Raw genomic sequence first — 19,435 nt, forward strand, 5'->3', positions numbered from 1 at the left:
CATAAAGGAGATTGACTATTTCTAGTTTTGAATGTGCCTATTTTTTAGCCTTGCTAGTACTTCGAATTAGCATAATTCACAAGGGATGAATGATATACCGATGAAAAACTCCAACATTTTGAGGGAAAAAATTTAGTTGATATGCATTGGTAATTCTTGATAAAGTTTTTGGTGCATATCGCTTGCAATTTTAAAAATATTTTGGGTGCATATATCAGCACATATTTTACATTATTTAAATAATATTTCTCACACCCATTTTGAAACAATTTTTTTAATAAAATTGATGCACATACCAATGCTAGTAAAATTTGGGAAAAAGCTTGAAAGTGTAGTGCTCTGTCATGATTTCTTTATGCCATTTCAAGAAGGTGAGCACATTACCTTCTCTTTGTTTCTTTTTCCCTTGATTTCTTTCTTACTTTGATAAAATGGAAATATCCACTTTCTTCTTTGATTTGTTTCTTACTTAGTTTAGAATAATGTTGTTTAAAATTTATAGTACACAAGATAAAATGAAAAAAGAAAAGGAAGGAGAGAGAGAGAGAGAGAGAGAGAGAGAGAGAGAGAGAGAGAGAGAGAGAGAGAATAGAAGGTTGATTTGTTTTTTGTTTGTTTTAAATTTTTATTTCTTATTTGCTTGAGCCTAAATATGGTCTATCCTTATGTGGTTTTCACCCTGTATCATTCAATAAATATGATCTGTGCTTCAATAATGACATCATGTATCTAAATTGTGATTTAAAAAGTTCATAAGTTATTTTCAACGTGTGGAAAAATCTTAATGATGACTTAATTTTGGTTGAAAGTTTTTCTAACACGAGAATGTTTCTCATCTTTGAGCTTAACAGGCCAAAACTTGACCTAAGGGGCTATTGAAAGGATCTTTTTGCTAGTTAGACAAGTGTTACAAAGCACAAAGATAAGCACTACTAGGGTCATTCAAGAAACATTGAAACATTTGATGTTGATCTTAGGATTGTATTGGTCTTGACATTAATTTCAATGAGGCATGAGCTTTAGGAAAGGATTATGTTGGGCATCTAACCCTTTCTAGGAAAGTTTGATATAACCAAGATTCCAAGATACTCAAAGGAATGATATCATAGTAGATAATGGTTGGTGATTTTAGGAAAGACAAGACATCAAGGGGGTTTTTCGACATGATAACTCTTAAAGCAGTTGTAAGGTATATTTCCAATTATGATTTTTTTTTTACATCAAGCTATATTCTAATGATGAATGTGCCTATTCTCAAGGCTAACTAAAACCTTAAATTAGCATATTTCACAGGGGATGAATGATATACCAATGAAAAACTCCAATATTTCAAGGAAAAAAGTTCTGTTGATATGGGTTGGTAATCCTTGATCAAATTTTTGGTCCATATTCAATCATAATTAAAAAAATGCTTCAAGTGCACATACTAGCACATATTTTGATATCATTTTAAAAATATTTATCATGCCCATTTCAACACATTTTTATAGAAAAATTATGATGCACATACCGATACTACTAAAATTTTGAAAAAAAACCCCAAAAACACATTGTCATAAACATGATAAAAAGAAAAAGGATAGATAGAAGACAGAGCGAGACATAAAGAGAAATATCTGTGTGTGTGTGTGTGTGTGTGTGTGTGTGTGTGTGTGTGTGTGTGTGTGTGTGTGTGAGAGAGAGTGTGTGTGTGTGTGTAGAGAGAGAAGAAAGAGGAAGAATAGAGACAACAAAATGGAAGAGAGAGGAAGGAAGGAAAGGAGAGGAGAGGGTAGTAGATGCACAAAGAGAGAGAGAGAGAGTGGAGAGAGAGAGAGAGAGAGAGAGGAGAAATGGAAGATTTTTAAGGAAAAGAGAGAGAGGAGAGATGGATGAGATAGAAGGGTGAAAGAAAGAAGATGGAAGAGAGAGAAAGAGTAGAGAGGAAGGGTACAAAGAGAAGAGAGGGTAGTGTGTGGAGAGAGAGAGATAGCAGAAGAAAGAGGAAGAAAGAGAGAGAGCAGAGAGGAGAGATGAAAGAAATCAAAGAAAGGTAGAGAGAAGATAGAATTCCCTGGTGCACAAGGAAAGGTTCATAAAATGGTCGGATAAGCAGATGAGACTACGTTCTCCAACTATAAAAGGAAGACCCCTCCAAAGCCATGGTTAATCTATCTTTTACGCAATAAGAGTTATTCTAGCTAGCCTTAATCTCTTTGCATATCATCTCTCTAGATTGCCATCTAAGCTTCACAATGAAAGTACATGGGTGGACTGAGCCAGTTTTATATTATTTTGTTTGAATATAAAGTAGTTTTTGTTTCTCGTATTTGTTGTGTGTTCTCTACTCCTTGCTTAGATTCTATCAGCTACACCCGTGTAATTTCTACATAGTATCAGAGCCTAGGGGACTCTAAGAAGTAAAGAAAACATGAGAGAACAGGGCTTCAATATTGAAGAGACAAAATTTCATGTTCTAAATGACATAATGATACTAGTTGTCGAACCTAAAACGGGTGCGACATTGGCTCTAAGGACTAGTCGAGCCTCACTACCACTCACATAAAAGAGACATAAAACCACGCCAGATGGCCTCGCGGTTAGGAGCGTCGTTTAAGACTTTGGATTTTACCTTTTTTCATAGTCCAATGACTAATTCTTTCCCCCACTCCTCAAAAGGAGTCCCTAAACATGCTAGTGTTATAGACCACGTAACACACACACAGGAAGCACCCCCTCAATTGATCAGTGCGGCTCCACTACAGCTCTCCTACACCTCAAGGATTGGCCCCAAGATGCGCTGTGAACATAAAACACATTCCAAAAAAAGTCCAATCTTTTGATAAAATAAACTAGGAGATAATAAATAAACCTCACCAAATAAACCCCAAGGAACTAAATATCTAGCCCTACAGGTTGGCATACTTTACACTCTCAATATTAGGTCTTCACTCATACAAACAGGGGCTAGGCATGGATGATACAATACCATGAGGTGCATCAATGCAAATGTGAATATGACTATCATTCTCAAACAAATATTCATTGAAAATCAACAACATGAAAGTATGAATGCAATTCTTTTCAAGATTTTTCTTTTCTACACGATAGTGCTTCATTGTTTAGAGCTAACATTGAGCTTCCTCGTGTTACTAGTCCCTTTAAAGTTAAACAACTCAAAATCTATATGATATGCAATATCAAGCATAAAAAATTAACGTACTTCAACCATGAACAACCCCTATTCCCTACTTTTTAAAAGTTTGCATGCATTGATAGGTGTAGACATGGTTTTTTGATTTATTTTTCTTTATTAAAAATAATAAAAACTCACTCCACCAAAGAAATAGGGTTGAACTAAGGCTAAAACTCATACTTCCTCTCCATTATATGATCACACACATTAATCTTATTTTTTCTTGTTTTTATGACGTGAAAATCCTAATTCTCTCTATTTTTCTCTAATTTTATCTATTTATTTATAGACAATTATAGATAATTTCTGCTTTTTAGGTGCAAACTGATTACTCTTATATCAAATGATTCTCTTAGCATATTTCATTCCATGGGAATGGCAAATGCACACTAAAAATCCAGAAAACCGCATATTTTTCTAAAATCGCCTAGTCTCCGATTTTGTGTGTTTTACATAAAGTCATTCTACAACTGATTTTTTCATGACTCTTTCAACATGATTGATAAAATAGAGAATTAGCAATTAAATCGAAGAATTATTAACTATTTTAAACAAGAATTCATTATAAAACAGTAAAATCTACATTTTTCTCATAAAACAACTTTTTATGACGTATGTTTTTCCACGTTGGAGGTCTACTAACACTCTTCCATGGCCGGTCACAATCCATCGAACTCCTATTACGCGTCTCTCCACTCTTGCATTATTTTTTGATGAAAAGCATCCATCTCAGCCCATCCCCCTCTCTTTTACATTGATCCATAAAAACAATCCACAAGAGGAAAGAGGAGAGAGGAGAGAGATAGACTAAAACCAAATCTCTTTGTTTAATGCATCAAATCCACTCATTTTTGTGGTGATGAAGAGCAAAAAAATGGTGGATATCACAGCCAGGAGGATTCCCTTGATCATTACAAGCTCAAAATTTAAATTTTTAAATCGAGGAAGGGGCACAAAAAAACGATGCCCCCTCCCCCTACCACGTTTTGTGATTTGTGCCTCTTTATTCCCACCAAGCCAAAAGAAGCTTAAATCTTGGCTTTAAAAAACTGGTTTAGGTTTTTGGTTTCACACTTCCTACCAAGTGTATTTTTCGATTTTGAGGGGGCAAACACACTCGAATTTCAGATCCATCTAGATAGCTGACTTCATGACACAAAATCTTTAAGCTTGACCATTGTGAGATAGTTTTCTGTTTGGATTTATGAACCAAGACTTTTTTGGCTTCCTGGCATCCAACTCTATCTAGGAAAACTCCAGCTCATGGATCTGTAACCATTTCATTTTGCAAGAAAATTTGGTTTTTTACAACCTTCCCAGCTCTTTTCCGCTTTAGAAATAGACTTTAAAATCTACTCTCATTGGTGACCACAAAATAGGGCAACCCAGCTTGTCAAATCCCACAAATTGACTTGCACAAACAACAACCAGAGAAAGCATAAACTTGCCATTAAAAATATATGTAACAAAGCAAAATACATCTCTAACCCTACCCCTTGACAAAATCAAGGCATGAAGATCCACAAGGGATATGCCTAGCATACTCTGACAGAAAACCTGAGCAAGTCGCTAACCAAGTACTCCAACACGGACTAGCTAAAAAAACCAGTAAAGAATTTATCCTAGTGGTGGTCTGAATTACCTACTCAACTTAGGACAAGTGGACTAGGAATTTCGACTAGGTGAGGACTCCTATAGCCAGGACATCAGAATTTTTTTGAAAACACATTTTTCTTTCAAAAATTTCATACTTAGGCATGTAGAAAGGAGGGAGCTAAGCGTAGAGTGACCCAAAGAGAACAGGGCATTGGCCTTAAGGCCTGACTCGGCACCCAAAAACCTACCAAGTTCTTGCGAGGCAACACTTATTCCTTTTCTTTTCAACTCACTTTTATTTTCACTCCAACCTTCCTTATACTTTATTTTGCCTAGCTACTACCGCTAGGAAGATAAGGCATTGGCCCCCCAGGTCTTGACTCATCTCCAAGAACCTACCAAGCCTCCACAAGGCGATCATCAATTGCTTTTCACAAGTTTTCTTTCTTTTTTTCTATTTTTAAGGGATTATAATCCCTTTTTAGACACCATAACTACGACATATAAACCCAATAGCAACATTTAAAGCGACAAAATTATTCATGGAAAAAATTACCCCCATCATCGCTATTCGCGTCACTATTAGCAATACAATCCATTCGTCGCTATTTAAATTGCTATTATCGTCGCAATTTGCATCGCTATTAGCGTCGGTAATTGGGTTAGCAACGCAAATAGCGATGGTAATAGCGATGCTTATAGCGATGGTTGTAGAGTAAATTTCCAATGCAAATAGCGACGGTTACAGAGGGGAAAAAAATTAGATGGCAAGGCATGTAACCCTGCCACCCTTCTACCTATATGCATTAAATATTCTTGTATAATTCATTTGCCAATGTCACATACACCTAATGTCTAAAAATTGTGCATCTAATTTTTTTTTAAAAAACTGAATCCTTTGATTGCAAAAGCTGGATATAATCAATTCGAAAAGGTATTTCGCAAGGAGCTTTTTCATCACTTGCTTAGGCCCGAGAAGAAAAAGAGATTGTGATTGCAAAAGCTAGATATAATCAATTCAAAAAAGTATTACTCAAGGAGCTTTTTTATCATTTGTTAGGCAAGAAGAAGAGCTTCACTTCAAGCTTTCATTATAGTCAGGACCTTGAGGTATGAGTAAGTCCCATTGATCTTCTGCTCACTCTAGCTTATTCCAAACTTGTTCAAGTCTTTTTGGAGGAGCATTTGGACATCTGTAAGAGTTATACCATGGTGTTGGATCCAGAAACACTTATATAGGGAGTGGTAGTGTCTCTAAGCTCTACTTTTTCCTTCTTGTTTTTACCTACGTCTAAGTCATCTTCTATCTCTTCTTTCTTGTCTTCACCCTCAATATCAATGGATGGAGGTGTTTTAAGATGAAAAGAATCAAGCTCATCCTCCCCCTTCTAAAACTCCATTTCTTGAGCTCAGACTAGTTGTTGTACTCCAAGTAGATCCCTGAAAAGAACGAATTTCTCTTTACAAGTGATTTGGTAAAGATATCAGCTACTTGGTCTTCTATCTTCACATGAAGTAGATCAATCTGTCCTGCAAGTACCATTTCTCTTATGAAATTGTAATGAATCTCTATGTGTTTGGATCTAGCATGATAGACGGGGTTGCTAGCTAGCATCCATATACACCTCAGGTTGTGTACATAACCCTCATGCGACTCCATGTATACCTCTTCAAGAAAGGCACCATTCAGGAATGCATTTTTGACATCCATTTTCATAATTTTCAGCCCTTAGAAGCCGCTAATGCAATGACTATTCTCACCATTTCCATCTTGGCACAATTGAGTTGAAATTCTCCTCATAATCTAGGCCGTATTACTGTGCATATCCCTTTGCAATGAGCTGGGCTTTATACCTTTCCAACGAACCATATGACTTGCATTTCTCTTTATAAACCCATTTGCTCAAAGACATCGAGTACCTCATCCTTGTACTTCTGAATATACAGCCATGTGTATTAGTTGAAATCATCTATCCAACCGATAGTAGATTCTTGCAAATTTGGTTCTGTCATTTGTCCAATCAACAATAGATTATTGGTAATAGAAGGTACATGTAGTACATCATGTAAGCTCTTTTTTTTGTCATCATAGCTGCAGCAATCTACCTTCCTACTAGTGGGCCGTCCTGCACTCGTGCCCAAAATCTTTCCATCCCTTTCAGCTCCAAGTCTTGCATGACTTCCCGAAGAATGTCCTTATGAAAAGATCTTTTCGGGATGAGAAGCTTGTATCCGCACTGCATTCTCCTTATCTCCCAAAGGGTGATAGTGCCTGAGTTCCATCTCCTCTTCTTCTCTGGTGGTCGTTTTGCTCTGTGGGAAGCACCTGTTGTAGCTGCACTAGAGGAGGATCCACCTTGTGCTCCAGGTGGCTGGCCGAGAAATGGGGACATGCTTGCTTGGTGCCTGCCATGCAAGATCGAGGAGGGCAAGATGGAGAAGAGATAGAGGTTGAGGGTTCCCTCCTTCTCCTTTGTAGTTATCCCCTCTCTTTTAATGGATGCAGTGGCAATGATAGTGGCAGTGGCAGTCTCTCTCTCTCTCTCTCTCAATCTCCCTTATGTTGATCTGTCTCCCCTCTTCTCTCTATACATCTCTTCATCAACAAAAAGAAAGAGAATTAAAGAAAATAGAAAAATAAAGAGAAAAGAGATAATGCATTTACCTCAAAGCTTGAAGAAGAATCCTTTTGCGCTTCTCTTTTTTTTCTTCTTCTCCTTCACGGGTTCCCTCCTTCTTCTTTGCAGTTGTCCCCTCTCTTTTTGTGGTGGACTGGCGATGACAATGACCTCTCTCTCTCTCTCTCAATCTCCCTCGTGCATGTTGATTTCTCTCACTTCTTCTCTCTATATACTCTTCATCAAAAAAAAGAAAGAGAGAAGTAAAGAAAAGAGAAAAACAAAGAGAGAATAGATAATACCCTTACCTCAAAGCTTGAAGAAGAATCCTTTCGCGCTTCTCTCCTTCTTCTTCTTCTCCTTCACGGGTTCCCTCCTTCTTTGCAGTTGTCCCTTCTCTTTTTGTGGTGGATTGGCAGTGGCAGCAACCTCTCTCTCTCTCTCTCTCTCTCTTTCAATCTCCCTTTCACACATTGATCTCTCTCACTTCTTCTCTCTATACACTCCATCAACAAAAAGAAAGAGAGAAGTAAAGAAAAGAGAAAAACAAAGAGAGAAGAGATAATGCATTTACCTCAAAGCTTGAAGAAGAATCCCTTCGTACTTCTCTCATTTTTTTTTCTCCTTCGGGAGTTCCTTCCTTCTTCTTTACACTTGTCTCCTCCCTCTTTGTGGATGGCGGCAGTGGTGGCGACCTCTCTCTCTCTCTCTCTCTCTCTCTCTCTCTCTCTCTCTTTCTCTCTCTCTCTCTCTTGCTTGTTTACAAATCTGTAAAATGCCATGCTCGGGTTTTGATACTTTTTTATGAAGTCCCTCTCTCTCCCGTTTTTTATTTCTCTCCATCTCTCTCTTCCTTCCCCTCCCTTCTTCTCTCTATTTCTCTCCCTCCTTTCCTTCCCACTCTCACTCAACTCATCTCATTGCAAAGACAATCAAAGATAGAAAATAAAAAGCCTAAGAAACAAAGATATTGAAAGAAATGTTACCCCACCACTCTTTATCTCTCTCTTCCCCCTCTCCCTTTACTTTTCTTTCTTAATCTTCTCTCTCATTCTCTCATTGTTTTCCTATTTCTCTCTCCCTCTCTCTCATTCTCTAAAAGTGCGGTGCCTAAGGGGAGTTTCTACCTTATCGTGTGGTGTAACGTACTTGTGCTAGTGGAATTAGGAGCTAAGTCATGTTGTCCTACTCTTGAGGACCTAGTCCATGCATAAGGGTGGTTCTATGGGTAAAGCTTAGGGAGACAGGTCTGAACCATAGGCAAGTGTGACCTCCCTAGGTATGTCCGTGCCCTTGATGTTCCCTAAGCGTGAAGTGGGGGATCAAAAAAGGAGCTAGGGGGTTAGGGACAGAGCCGACCGATCGAGGCCATCAGGTGCACCTATCTTGAGGACCCCTAGGTGCAGTCACAATGGTGCTCATGTAGTGAGTCTTGTGCTTTCTTTTGTGATTTTATTCTTTGTTTTCTTACTATTTTCTTTCCCCTTTTGTTTTGGAAGGAACGAAGACTAGTCTTCGTCATCATGGTCATGAGAAGAAGTTGGGGGCCTAAGGGACTTATTAAGGAATGCTTTTCCTTGCATATATCCCTTCAAGTTCATTCTAACTTGAAGAGGATTTGTTGATAAAAATGGGTGATTTCACCTATGAAGTGATTGTCATTTATGTTCCGTAAGAGGGCCATGCAAAAAGATGGTAAGAGAGAAACTCACATCATCAACATGGCCATGACACATCTATCTATCCCAGCATTGAGATCAAAAAGTAGGGGCGGGAGGTGGTACTCTTGTGGTATAGGATCCTGTCTAAGTAGTACCCTAAGTAATCTAAGATAATTACAAGTAGTGATAAAGGCAGGATCTACTGGGAAAAAAGTAAACTTATTGAGAAAATGGACAATTGAGTCCCATAGGTTTCTTTCAAAGAAGGTAAAATCTTGGTGGCATTTACATTGTATATATTTGGAAAATAATATCTGTCTTGGATGTTAGGGTAAAAGTCCACCCTACCCTTCTTGGATATGGAATACATATGGGGTCATTTATCTGAAAGGGTAGTGTGCTGCAAAATGACATCCAGGGGTCCATGTTGTCATCCCGGATTCTCCTTCTCCACCTTGGTTGGGACTCGTAGACTTGCATTGTCCTGGGCACCTCGATGACTTTGTTTTCCCAATATTCGGGTGCTTCCATTCCCCATCATATCAGATTTTTCTCCCTCTCCTATTTCCATCTATTGTCGAGCCTTCCTCCCACACTTATCACCTCCTCCACTACTTTGGTCGATAGCACTCTGCATAGGGTGGAGGGAAATTTGAAGGTGAAGTCAAAGGGTTAGTAGTCATTTTCTTTTTGCTCCCACACTATGAGCTCTGCATTCCAATCCACTGGGAATTAATTTGTTCGTGGTGGAATGGGTGCTTCCGGGGCTATTATTGGTTGGGCTTTTAATCTTCTTCTTGGCTACTCCAACATCCTCACCCTTTTCTTCTTGAGTTCTGCTTTTCTCTCGACAATGGTGTCCACCTCTTTGCTGCATTTTTCTGGTCGTGGAGAGGGAGGTTGTAGTACTAGTTTATCATTTGGCTGTCCCATTTCAAATTCCCACCTTGCTTCTAGAAGTTGACTCTACATTTCAGCTTTGCTCCTGGACTCTTTTGGTTCTCCTTCCTTGAAGCCTAGTAGGCCCACCTCTTTGACTGTTAGCCTTGCCCTTGGAAAATAATCTCTTTGATCTTGTCAGATAAGGCTAGTCCCTTCTCCTTGTGGTTGAGTGCACAACCCATGCCTTAGGGCTCCATGGGTGAGCTCCAGTTTTTTCTTTAGGGATTTAATGGCCTTCTCCTCTTGTGACTATGTGACATCCAATATAGTGCTAAGGAAGGCACATTATTGGGCTTCTAGTCTTGTCTAGTGACCTCTGCCCTACTCTCTATATAACATTCTATTCCCCTCTATGAGGGTCAAGTGGCTTGTGAGGTCTTTCACTCATCTTGCATTCTTCATCACCCATTCGTCCGCTTTCTGTTTCATCTCCTCTAGGCTTTGATTCTATATTTGCACTAGGGCTACTATGGTCGGTTCTTGCTCTTTTCACTTTTCTATTATTGTCTCCTTCTCCTTCTTCTAGTATTTGATCTCTCTCTTTGATCTCCCTTGCTCTTCCATTTCCATCATCAGCCTACCTATCACTTCATCCATTTGTTTTTTATAATCCTCTCCTTCTAGAGATTTCGATGCTTCTTCTGCTGCGAGCTGATCCATGGATTCTTGAATCTTGTCCATTTGCCATGTCAGTTCTTCATTCTACACTATAAGGAGTTTGTATTGCCTTTGCAGGAGGCCGATAACCTCCTGATGCTCCTCTTCAAGCCCCTTCCACCACATATCTTTCTCTCATTCTTTAGCCTTGAGCTCTAATTTTACCTCACTTATTTCTTTCTGGTAGCTTGCCACTTGGCGTGTTTTCTTGAGTTCGTAGGCTACTAGTGTCTCCTTCTCGGCCTCCAACTCAGCTATTGCTATCTTCTTATCCTCCTTTGTGAGAGAATCTCTTTAAGGTATTCGTCATAACCTATAGAAGGTGGCACAACGATGGGGATGGAAGTGATGGAGGCCTCTATCTTTTGCCTCTTGGGGTATTGTCTCAACTTGGCATCCGCAACTGCCAGCCTCTTGGTTCCAGCCACTGAGGTTCTTGCACTTACATCTGGGGTTGTCTCCTATGCCCTATCCACCAGGAACTACACCCAAGCCATTGAGTTAGAGTTGCAGATGTAATTGAGTTAGACCTTGCCACGTTGAATGATTTATGACCAATAAAATTAGGGGTCCATGCTTAGGTTAGAGGAGAGAAAGGACTATGTATCCTTGATTCAAAAATTCCACGATATCTTTGTGTGGAGTTATGATGAGCTGAGAGATATTCCTCCCAACGTGGTTGCTCATACAATTCCTCTAAAGGAAGGTGGATGTCCTATGCATCAAAAAGTAAGGCATATGCCTTTTGAATTAAGGGATGGGCTATTCGAGAAATTGATAAACTATGAAAAGATGGCCTAATATTTTCTGTTCAACACACAAAATGGTGTTCACCACTTGTTATAATAAAAAAGAAGAACAATCACATTCACTTTTGTGTAGATTTTAGAGAGCTCAATAAGTAGATGGTTAAGGATTACTATCCATTACCATTTATTGATAAGATTTTGGATCAACTAGTAGCTAGTAGGGAGAGTAATTAATTTATGGATTGCTTTGTTGGATACACCCAAATGGCTATTCCATAAGAAATACAAGTTGAAAAAAACATTTATCACTGTCTTAAGTACTTTTACATATCATGTGGTGGCCTTCGGTCTATGCAATGCGCCTGGTTCTTGGCAATGAACAATGATTGATAAGACTTTTGGTGATACCTCCCTAGAGGAGTTAAAAGTATTTATTGATGATTTTGGGGTAGCCACCACAAGGAAAAGACAACTCGTCATTCTAAGGAAATGCTTTAAGCATTGTAGACAATTATGCATTGCCCTTAACCCATGAAAGTGCGCCTTTGGGGTACCCTATGGGTTGTTACTAGGCCATGTGGTTAGTTTTGTTGGTATTGCGACTAACCTTGAAAAGATAAAGGTTATGGTTGCTATGAGCCCACCATGTACTCTAAAAGAGGTGCACAACTTTCTATTATCACTAGGATATTACTGAAGATTTATCAACGCAGTGGCAGATAGAGTGTTGCCATTGACGAACCTCATATCCTTTAACTATCTGTTTGAGTGGAATTTTCCTGAATAAAACATAACCCTTTTCTATTCAATCTATAAATAACTCCTTTATATTACACCCTTCTGTATGTAAAAAATGTATAAAAATTGTATTTTAAAAATACCTTATTTGAATCCACGTAATGCACACATATATTCATGAGTAACTTACGTGGGTGGAATGAAGCCTATCAAGTATCCTTTGAGGATGTGAAGCATGAATTAGTGAAAGTGCTAATCCTAAAAGCACCTAGAAGAGGTGAAGTTTTCTATATATTTTCAATAGCAACAACGCATAGTATCAGCTATTGTTTAATCCAATTTGGAAAGATAATTGGTATCATTAAATTGCCTTTGCTAGCAAAAAGTTGGGAATATCTAAAGTCAACTGTATGTACATGGAGAAATTGTGCCTTGTAATGGTTTTCACCAAGAAGAAATTTTTAGCATTATATTCTCGATGAGAAGGTGGTATTTTTCACGAAGGCGAAAGCACTTAGACCATTGCTAAAAAAACTGCAGCCCCTTGACCATTTAGTAAAGTGGTTATTTGAGTTCGATTATAAGATTAGGAGTAAACCACTGAAGATGCAAGGTATTGTGGAATGCCTTGTGGATTTTGGGGAGCCAAAGGAAATTCTGGTTGAAGGAAGTGACATTAAAGGTTTATTTTAAGATTGATACAACTTCCATCCCTTCTTGGTATGCAACTATAATGTATTATTTATATACATGAGGATCTAGGGCTGCTTTATCGAAGTCTAAAATGAGAAAGATCAAGCAACAAGCATTACTCTTTTCGATTATAGTTGGTGTCTTGTATTGGAGAGTTGTAGATGATATTTATCACCATTATGTAGTACTTGATGAGGTACCATTCATTCTTGAAGAGTGCTATGATTCAGTACGTGGGGGACATTTTGCTAGTCGGCTTATTGCCCAAAAAGCTCTTTGTGCTAGCTATTGGTAGCAATAGATTTTCCAATATGCTTTCAATTATGTTAAGCGCTGCGATATCTATCAAAGACATTATGCCAGGGAAAATTGTAAGCGACCTCTAAACCCTATTTTAGCTACATTACCCTTGGAATAATAGGGTATTGATTTTGTGGGACCATACTATCCTTCATCATCTACGCAAAAGCGATATATTATTGTAGCAATGGACTACTTTACAAAGTGGTATGAAGCTCAAGCAATGATGAATGATAATGCTAAGAATACATCCTATTTCATTATAGAGCAAATTGTTTGCCATTTCGGTCCACCAAAGGAGATAGTATCTCTACTACACCCTCTTCTCTCTCCTCTCTACTCGAATTTCTCTCTAGTTTCTCCTCTCTATTATATTTTCTCTCCTCTCCCTACATTTATAATCCTCTCTCTCTCTCTCTCTCTCTCTCTCTCTCTCTCTCTCTCTCCACTCCCTTTCTGTCTCTTTTCTCCCTCTCCCTTTCTTCCTCTACCCTTCTCCCTCCTCTCTCTAATCCCTCACCTCTCTTTCTCTCTTTATTAATCCAAACCAATGCTTTGAAAAACTAAATCAATTTTTACCAATTTTTAGTTGGATTTAATGTTCATACTCTAAGCTTATTAAAATTAACCATGGGAGTGAAAATAGGAAAAACACAAAATATAGTAGGGTTTAAATATGTATCTCAAGTTTTGATAACATAAAAATGAGGAGAACAAGGATCTTTTAACCAAAAGTAAATTTAACTAGTGTGAGAATATGCATAAAACGTGTTTTTAATGGGAAAAAATTTAAGTTGCATCAATATGCATATCCAAATGTGCATTGGCATTTTCATGAAGAAATATTGAGACATACATCAAGTGCATATGAGCACACCCATAGGTGCTTGTATTGCATTCTTATTTTTCTTAGAACTGCAACAGAAATCAACATTATTATTTTCCTTATGCCTTGTATTGATTATGTAGGTCTCTAATGAAATTTAATAGCTTTGAAATTTTATTTACCATCTAATAAACATCTCCACAATTATCAAAATTGGCACAATATGTAAAGAGGTATACATGCCATAAGGTGTACTAGTAATCTTATGAAATTTAGTAGCTTTCAAATGTTATTTACCATCTAATAAACATCTCCACACTTATCAAAATTGGCACAATATGTAAAGAGGTATACATGCCATAAGGTGTACTAGTAATCTAAAGAGAATATGTGAGTTTAAATACTAGCAACTAAGGGGTCTAAGTTGCCCATTTGCACTCATTATTTTTCTTTCAGTTATTCTAAAATGTTGGGACACTAGAGATAGCGATAGTAGGTGGTAGTCGCGGGAGGTCCACCTATAAGAAATCATCTATATAATGTGCGTTCAAAGGATATTAAGAAATACCCTTTGAGACGATAAATGAAAACACACTTACGGAAAAACTAGGGTTCATATACACACAAACATGTAAGCCACACACAGAACAAAATGCAAACACAACGACTAAGTACGCACAAAGTAACAAATGTCACACACACAAACTTTTTGGTGGATTCCACACCTCGGATGCGCAGTAGCACGACATCCACCTTTGATCCTGCGCATCCTCCAAATGGGCCAATTACCCATTATCATTATCATCAAGATCCACGAACAGATCAATCTCTTCATTGACTATTTCCGATATATCAGCAAGGTTATCTCTCATATCATTTGTCTCTTCTACTGGAGATTCTTCTCGTTGCTCTTCTCTTGCAAATTCTTCCAATGCATAATCCTCATCTCTTTTCTTGAAAATCTTGATTCTTTTTCCTGTAATGGGCACCCTAAGCACAGTCCTATCCAATTCTGTCAGCTCATATGTTGCATTGTCAAAGACATGTCTGACTATGTACGGCCCAAACCATCTTTTCACCATCTTCCGAAGTGCAGTATACTGATTTTCAAGACTGCTATCAAAGACTAATACCCAGTCTCCCTCTTCTATTGCTTTAGACCGCAAGCGATGCTTGCTGTCAAACATGTCCTTATTTCTAAGTCTAGCAACCTTCAACCTGTCAATAGCCAGTTGAATATCCTCTGGTCTTCTCTCCAACTGCCGGATCCGAAGAGCTAAGAGCTCCTCTCTTTTCAAATCCTCCTGCCAAGGTAAAACTGACCAAGTCAAAGCACAAGTCTCAGTCAGCATGACCGGTTTCTGACCATACATCAACTCTACGGGCATATATAATGTGGTAACACTGTGAGTTGTATGATCAGTCCACAAAGCAAATGGTAGAAGTCTCGGCCATTCTCCAATCTGTCCTCTGCATGCTTTGTCTAATGCTTTCACTATCGACGAATGCCCTCTTTCACTCTTTCCATTTCCCTCTGGATTGTATGCTGTGGTTAGAGCCAACTTAATTCCTAGTTGAGAGAAAAACTCCCTAGCTTCATCTGCATCTAATTCACTATGATCTACAGTGATCTTACCCACACAGCCATACCTACAAAAAATTTCTTCCAATAAGAACTTACACACTACACTAGTGGTCTTCGTTCTCAAAGGTCTGCCCTCAACATGATTGGTAAGATCCTCTCTAGACAATACAATATATCTCATCTGCCATAGACCCATCGGCATAGTAACCAAGTCAACTACCCACTTATAATGAATGCATAGCGGATAGGTTGGGTGAAGCTCGTCTCGATGACGCACTACGGAATACATTTGACAGTCTCTGCAAGTCTCTAAAAAGCAAAAAACATCTGTGTACATGCCTTTCTACCAATATTTTTCCTTGATTTTCTCATAAGTAGCCCACACTCCTCTATGACCAGCCCAAGGACTCTCATGAAACTCTCTCATCACCTATAACTGGGTCTCTTTATTGCAGACAATCCGCAAGGGTAATCCACCTCTTTTCTTCGGGTGCTTGCAAAGAAATCCGTCCTTGAGAAAATAACCATAGGCTTTTCTTCTGATCTTCTTGAACTCTTCATCTGTCCATTCATCTCTTTTGCTTAGTGTACTAAGGTACTTGCCAATCTGCAACCAATCTCCAACATAGAGTTCTTCTATGAAAGCCACAATATCATAGACATGGCAAACATGATCAACCATAACGGTTGAAATTTCTGCATCATCCTCTTCTGCAAGTAGTGTCTCCTCATCATCATATCTGGCCCTAGACAGCATATCCACCACTGGATTATCCTTCCTTGCTATGTGTTTAAATTCTGGATTTAATGACTTGATGTATGCGATCCATCTCAGCATAGCTATATCCGGAGTAGAGCAACTCGTAATCATACCTATCAATGGAAAGCAATCTGTCTCTACCACAACTGGGACTCTAATAAAATACTCCTCATCACATTTTAGAGCCGTAACAATTCCTAGTAATTCCCTCTTGATTTGTGGATACCTCCTCTGTCTCTCATTTAGGACTTTCGCCCCAAACCGAATAGCGTACCTGTTTCCATTTGCATCATCTTGACCCACAGCCCAACCTATGCGAATTGGACTAGTGTCAACTGTCAATACAATAGGCCTTCCACAATTATAATCTGCTTTCCTGAGAGTAGGAGCAATCTGCAATAACTTCTTCAATTTCCACATGGCTCTAGTGTGGCTCTCATCCCAATAAATTTTCTACCCCTTTCGAAGTAGCTGATATAAACAATCTGCTATGTGTGCAAAATGGGGTATCCAAATCATGTAAAACACACAGGCTCCAATGAATCTCCGTACCTCTGAAGTGGTAGAACAATACTTTGTAATCTTTCCTATAGCATCCCCCTTTGCAGGTGAAGGTTTCTTGCCATAATACCCACACATATGTCCAACAATGACGACCTCATTTACTCCAAAAACAAATTTTTGCCCTGATAGTGTCAAGTTCACTTCTTCTAACCTGGCCAAAATCTTTTCACAAGCTGCAATATGATCAGCCACAAATTATCTACATCCCTGCTCATTTAGACTCTCATTCTTCTCTTCTTCTGCACACCCCTTAATGGGCACATCATCCAAGAAAGGCATGGTAAGCTGAGGTATGTACTCAAAAAGGACCTTATGCATGGCATTCATCATATGCGCAATAGAATTAGTGGCACCTTGAGGCAAGATACACATCCTGACAAGCCCAATAGGAGTTCTCATAGTGGTTAGGTCTCTGCTTTCCAAGGCTAGCTGAAACTGATCATATCCCGAATACAAGTCACCTAAAGAATAGATGGCACGTCCGGCAAATGCTTCTGCAAACTCATCCACAACTGGATCTATACCAACATTCCTGATAGTACCTCTGTTTATTGGCTACGTGTCCTGTATAAATCGGAGAGTACCATTCTTCTTTTGAACCGTAAACCACCTATTTGAGTATGGTGTAGATGACGGCTCTAGGATTTCCATCCTGATTTTCTCATTCAACAAGTCAACTAGCTTTGGCATGTGTGCCCTAGGCACTGGAATAGGTCAGAGGTTCCATGGAATATGAGGAAAAGTAAAGATCACCATAGGGGCAACAGTATCCAGATCCACACATCCAATCTCATGTGAGAAGAAAGCAAACCCCCTTCCATGTCACTCAAGCATATCCTGAAAGCACTACTTCTCTGAGGGTACCAAGAAATCACCATTTCCAATTTTTAATTCAGCAAGAGTCTCTGCTGAAAATTTATGGCCTATATGCTCTGGATTCCTCAAAATTGGCTGCTTGGCAGCCCTCTCTATTTGCTGATCACTGTCAGGTGGAAGCGGTCCAGCTACTAGCTTCACCTTCTTATCCACATTATTGTATTTCATGTCAACCCTGGCTTCATTATGATCCTCTGCACTACTCAAATCTTGCTGTAAATTAGCAATTCTGCCCTCTGGTGTGCTGAATATCCTCAACTCTCTGCTCTATGGACTGCATAGAAATAGCCCTAAACTCTAGATGCTAAAATATTTCAGTAGTAAACTCTGTTGGCTGAAAGTTTTCAGCCCTCTGTGTCTCTATAGACTAATCATAATTAGTCGAAAACTCTGTTTGCTGAATTTCTTCAGCTCTCAACACTTTTTGCTGAGTCACCTCAGCCTCTGACTCTATCTGTGACACAAAATCTGAAATTTCATGAAACATGTCTAGGGACTGCACTGATACATTACTGAGATAACTTTGCATATCAGCTTTCAGCACATTTTCCATCTTTGTCATCATATCTGCACAAACCATACTATCATACATCCCATCTATATGCTCATCATCCTCTAAAATACCTGCATTTTTCAAATATTTGTCCTTCTTGCATATGTACTGCCTGGCAGCTCTAGGCAACTTAGAAATCTTCTGATAACTCATCGAACTGTTTGCTGAAATTCCAACAAAATTGGAGGAGAAAACACTGCTACTAGGAGGCGAGAACTCCAATCTCCTCTACTTTGTACCACCGTCGTCTCGCGGAACAACGATACCTAATGAAAACCCAAATCCCTTACAGTGGGCAAAGATGCATCTTGAAGAGTATCCCTGTTTCTAGCATGATTTACACATAGAGTCATAAACTGAACTGCTCTCATACCATCTTTACTGCGAATCCATGCTTAAGCACATCCATCATCCATTACTTTCGTCTCCATGCACATCTCTGTGATGAATGGCTGTCCTAGGATTATGGGATAAGAGCATGAATCCTGCACAAAGAAATGGAAATTCTCATCTACATCTCCAATAGAAATCCTGACACTGGGATAGGCATCATACAAATCACCTGCAGTGTTGTTGGCGGCTCTCATACGCCACCCATGCTCTGCATCTATAGGCCATCTATTACTTTCATAAACTCCACGAACTATGAGATTAATCTCTGAACCATGATCCACCAAAGCAACATAAGGCACCTGTTTCTCTCCAATTTTTACCATTGTTTCTGTAGTTGCCCTAGCCCAATGACTCCGTGAAAAGTGACTGCGTGGTACCAAGATAGGCTCATCAGTTTCAGCATAATGCATAGGCTGAAATCTCTTCTTTGTCTGCGGAAAAATAGAAGCATTCTCGACCATAACCTCATCCTCACCTTCATCCAACTCCCCAATCAAAACTCCCTATGTATCAGTAGTAGGCAATGTATGTCTTTTTCTCTTCAGGACTTCTTGGAACTGATCTTAAAACTCTCTTTTCGAGATGCCCAAAACCTCAGAAATAGTAAAAGTCACCTCACTCCCAAGTATCTTGTCATTAAAGATTTTCTTCATGTCCGTAGATGTCTCAATATTGGACATTAATCTAAATCCTGCATGCTTTCTCTGTCTAGGTTCCTGCCTCTTTTCTTTCTTTTAAGCATCCTCCAT

This window comes from Lygodium microphyllum, chromosome 5, assembly GCF_053477565.2.
Source record: "Lygodium microphyllum isolate KBCC chromosome 5, Lygodium_microphyllum_v1.1.10, whole genome shotgun sequence".
In the NCBI taxonomy this organism is placed as follows: Eukaryota; Viridiplantae; Streptophyta; class Polypodiopsida; order Schizaeales; family Lygodiaceae; genus Lygodium; species Lygodium microphyllum.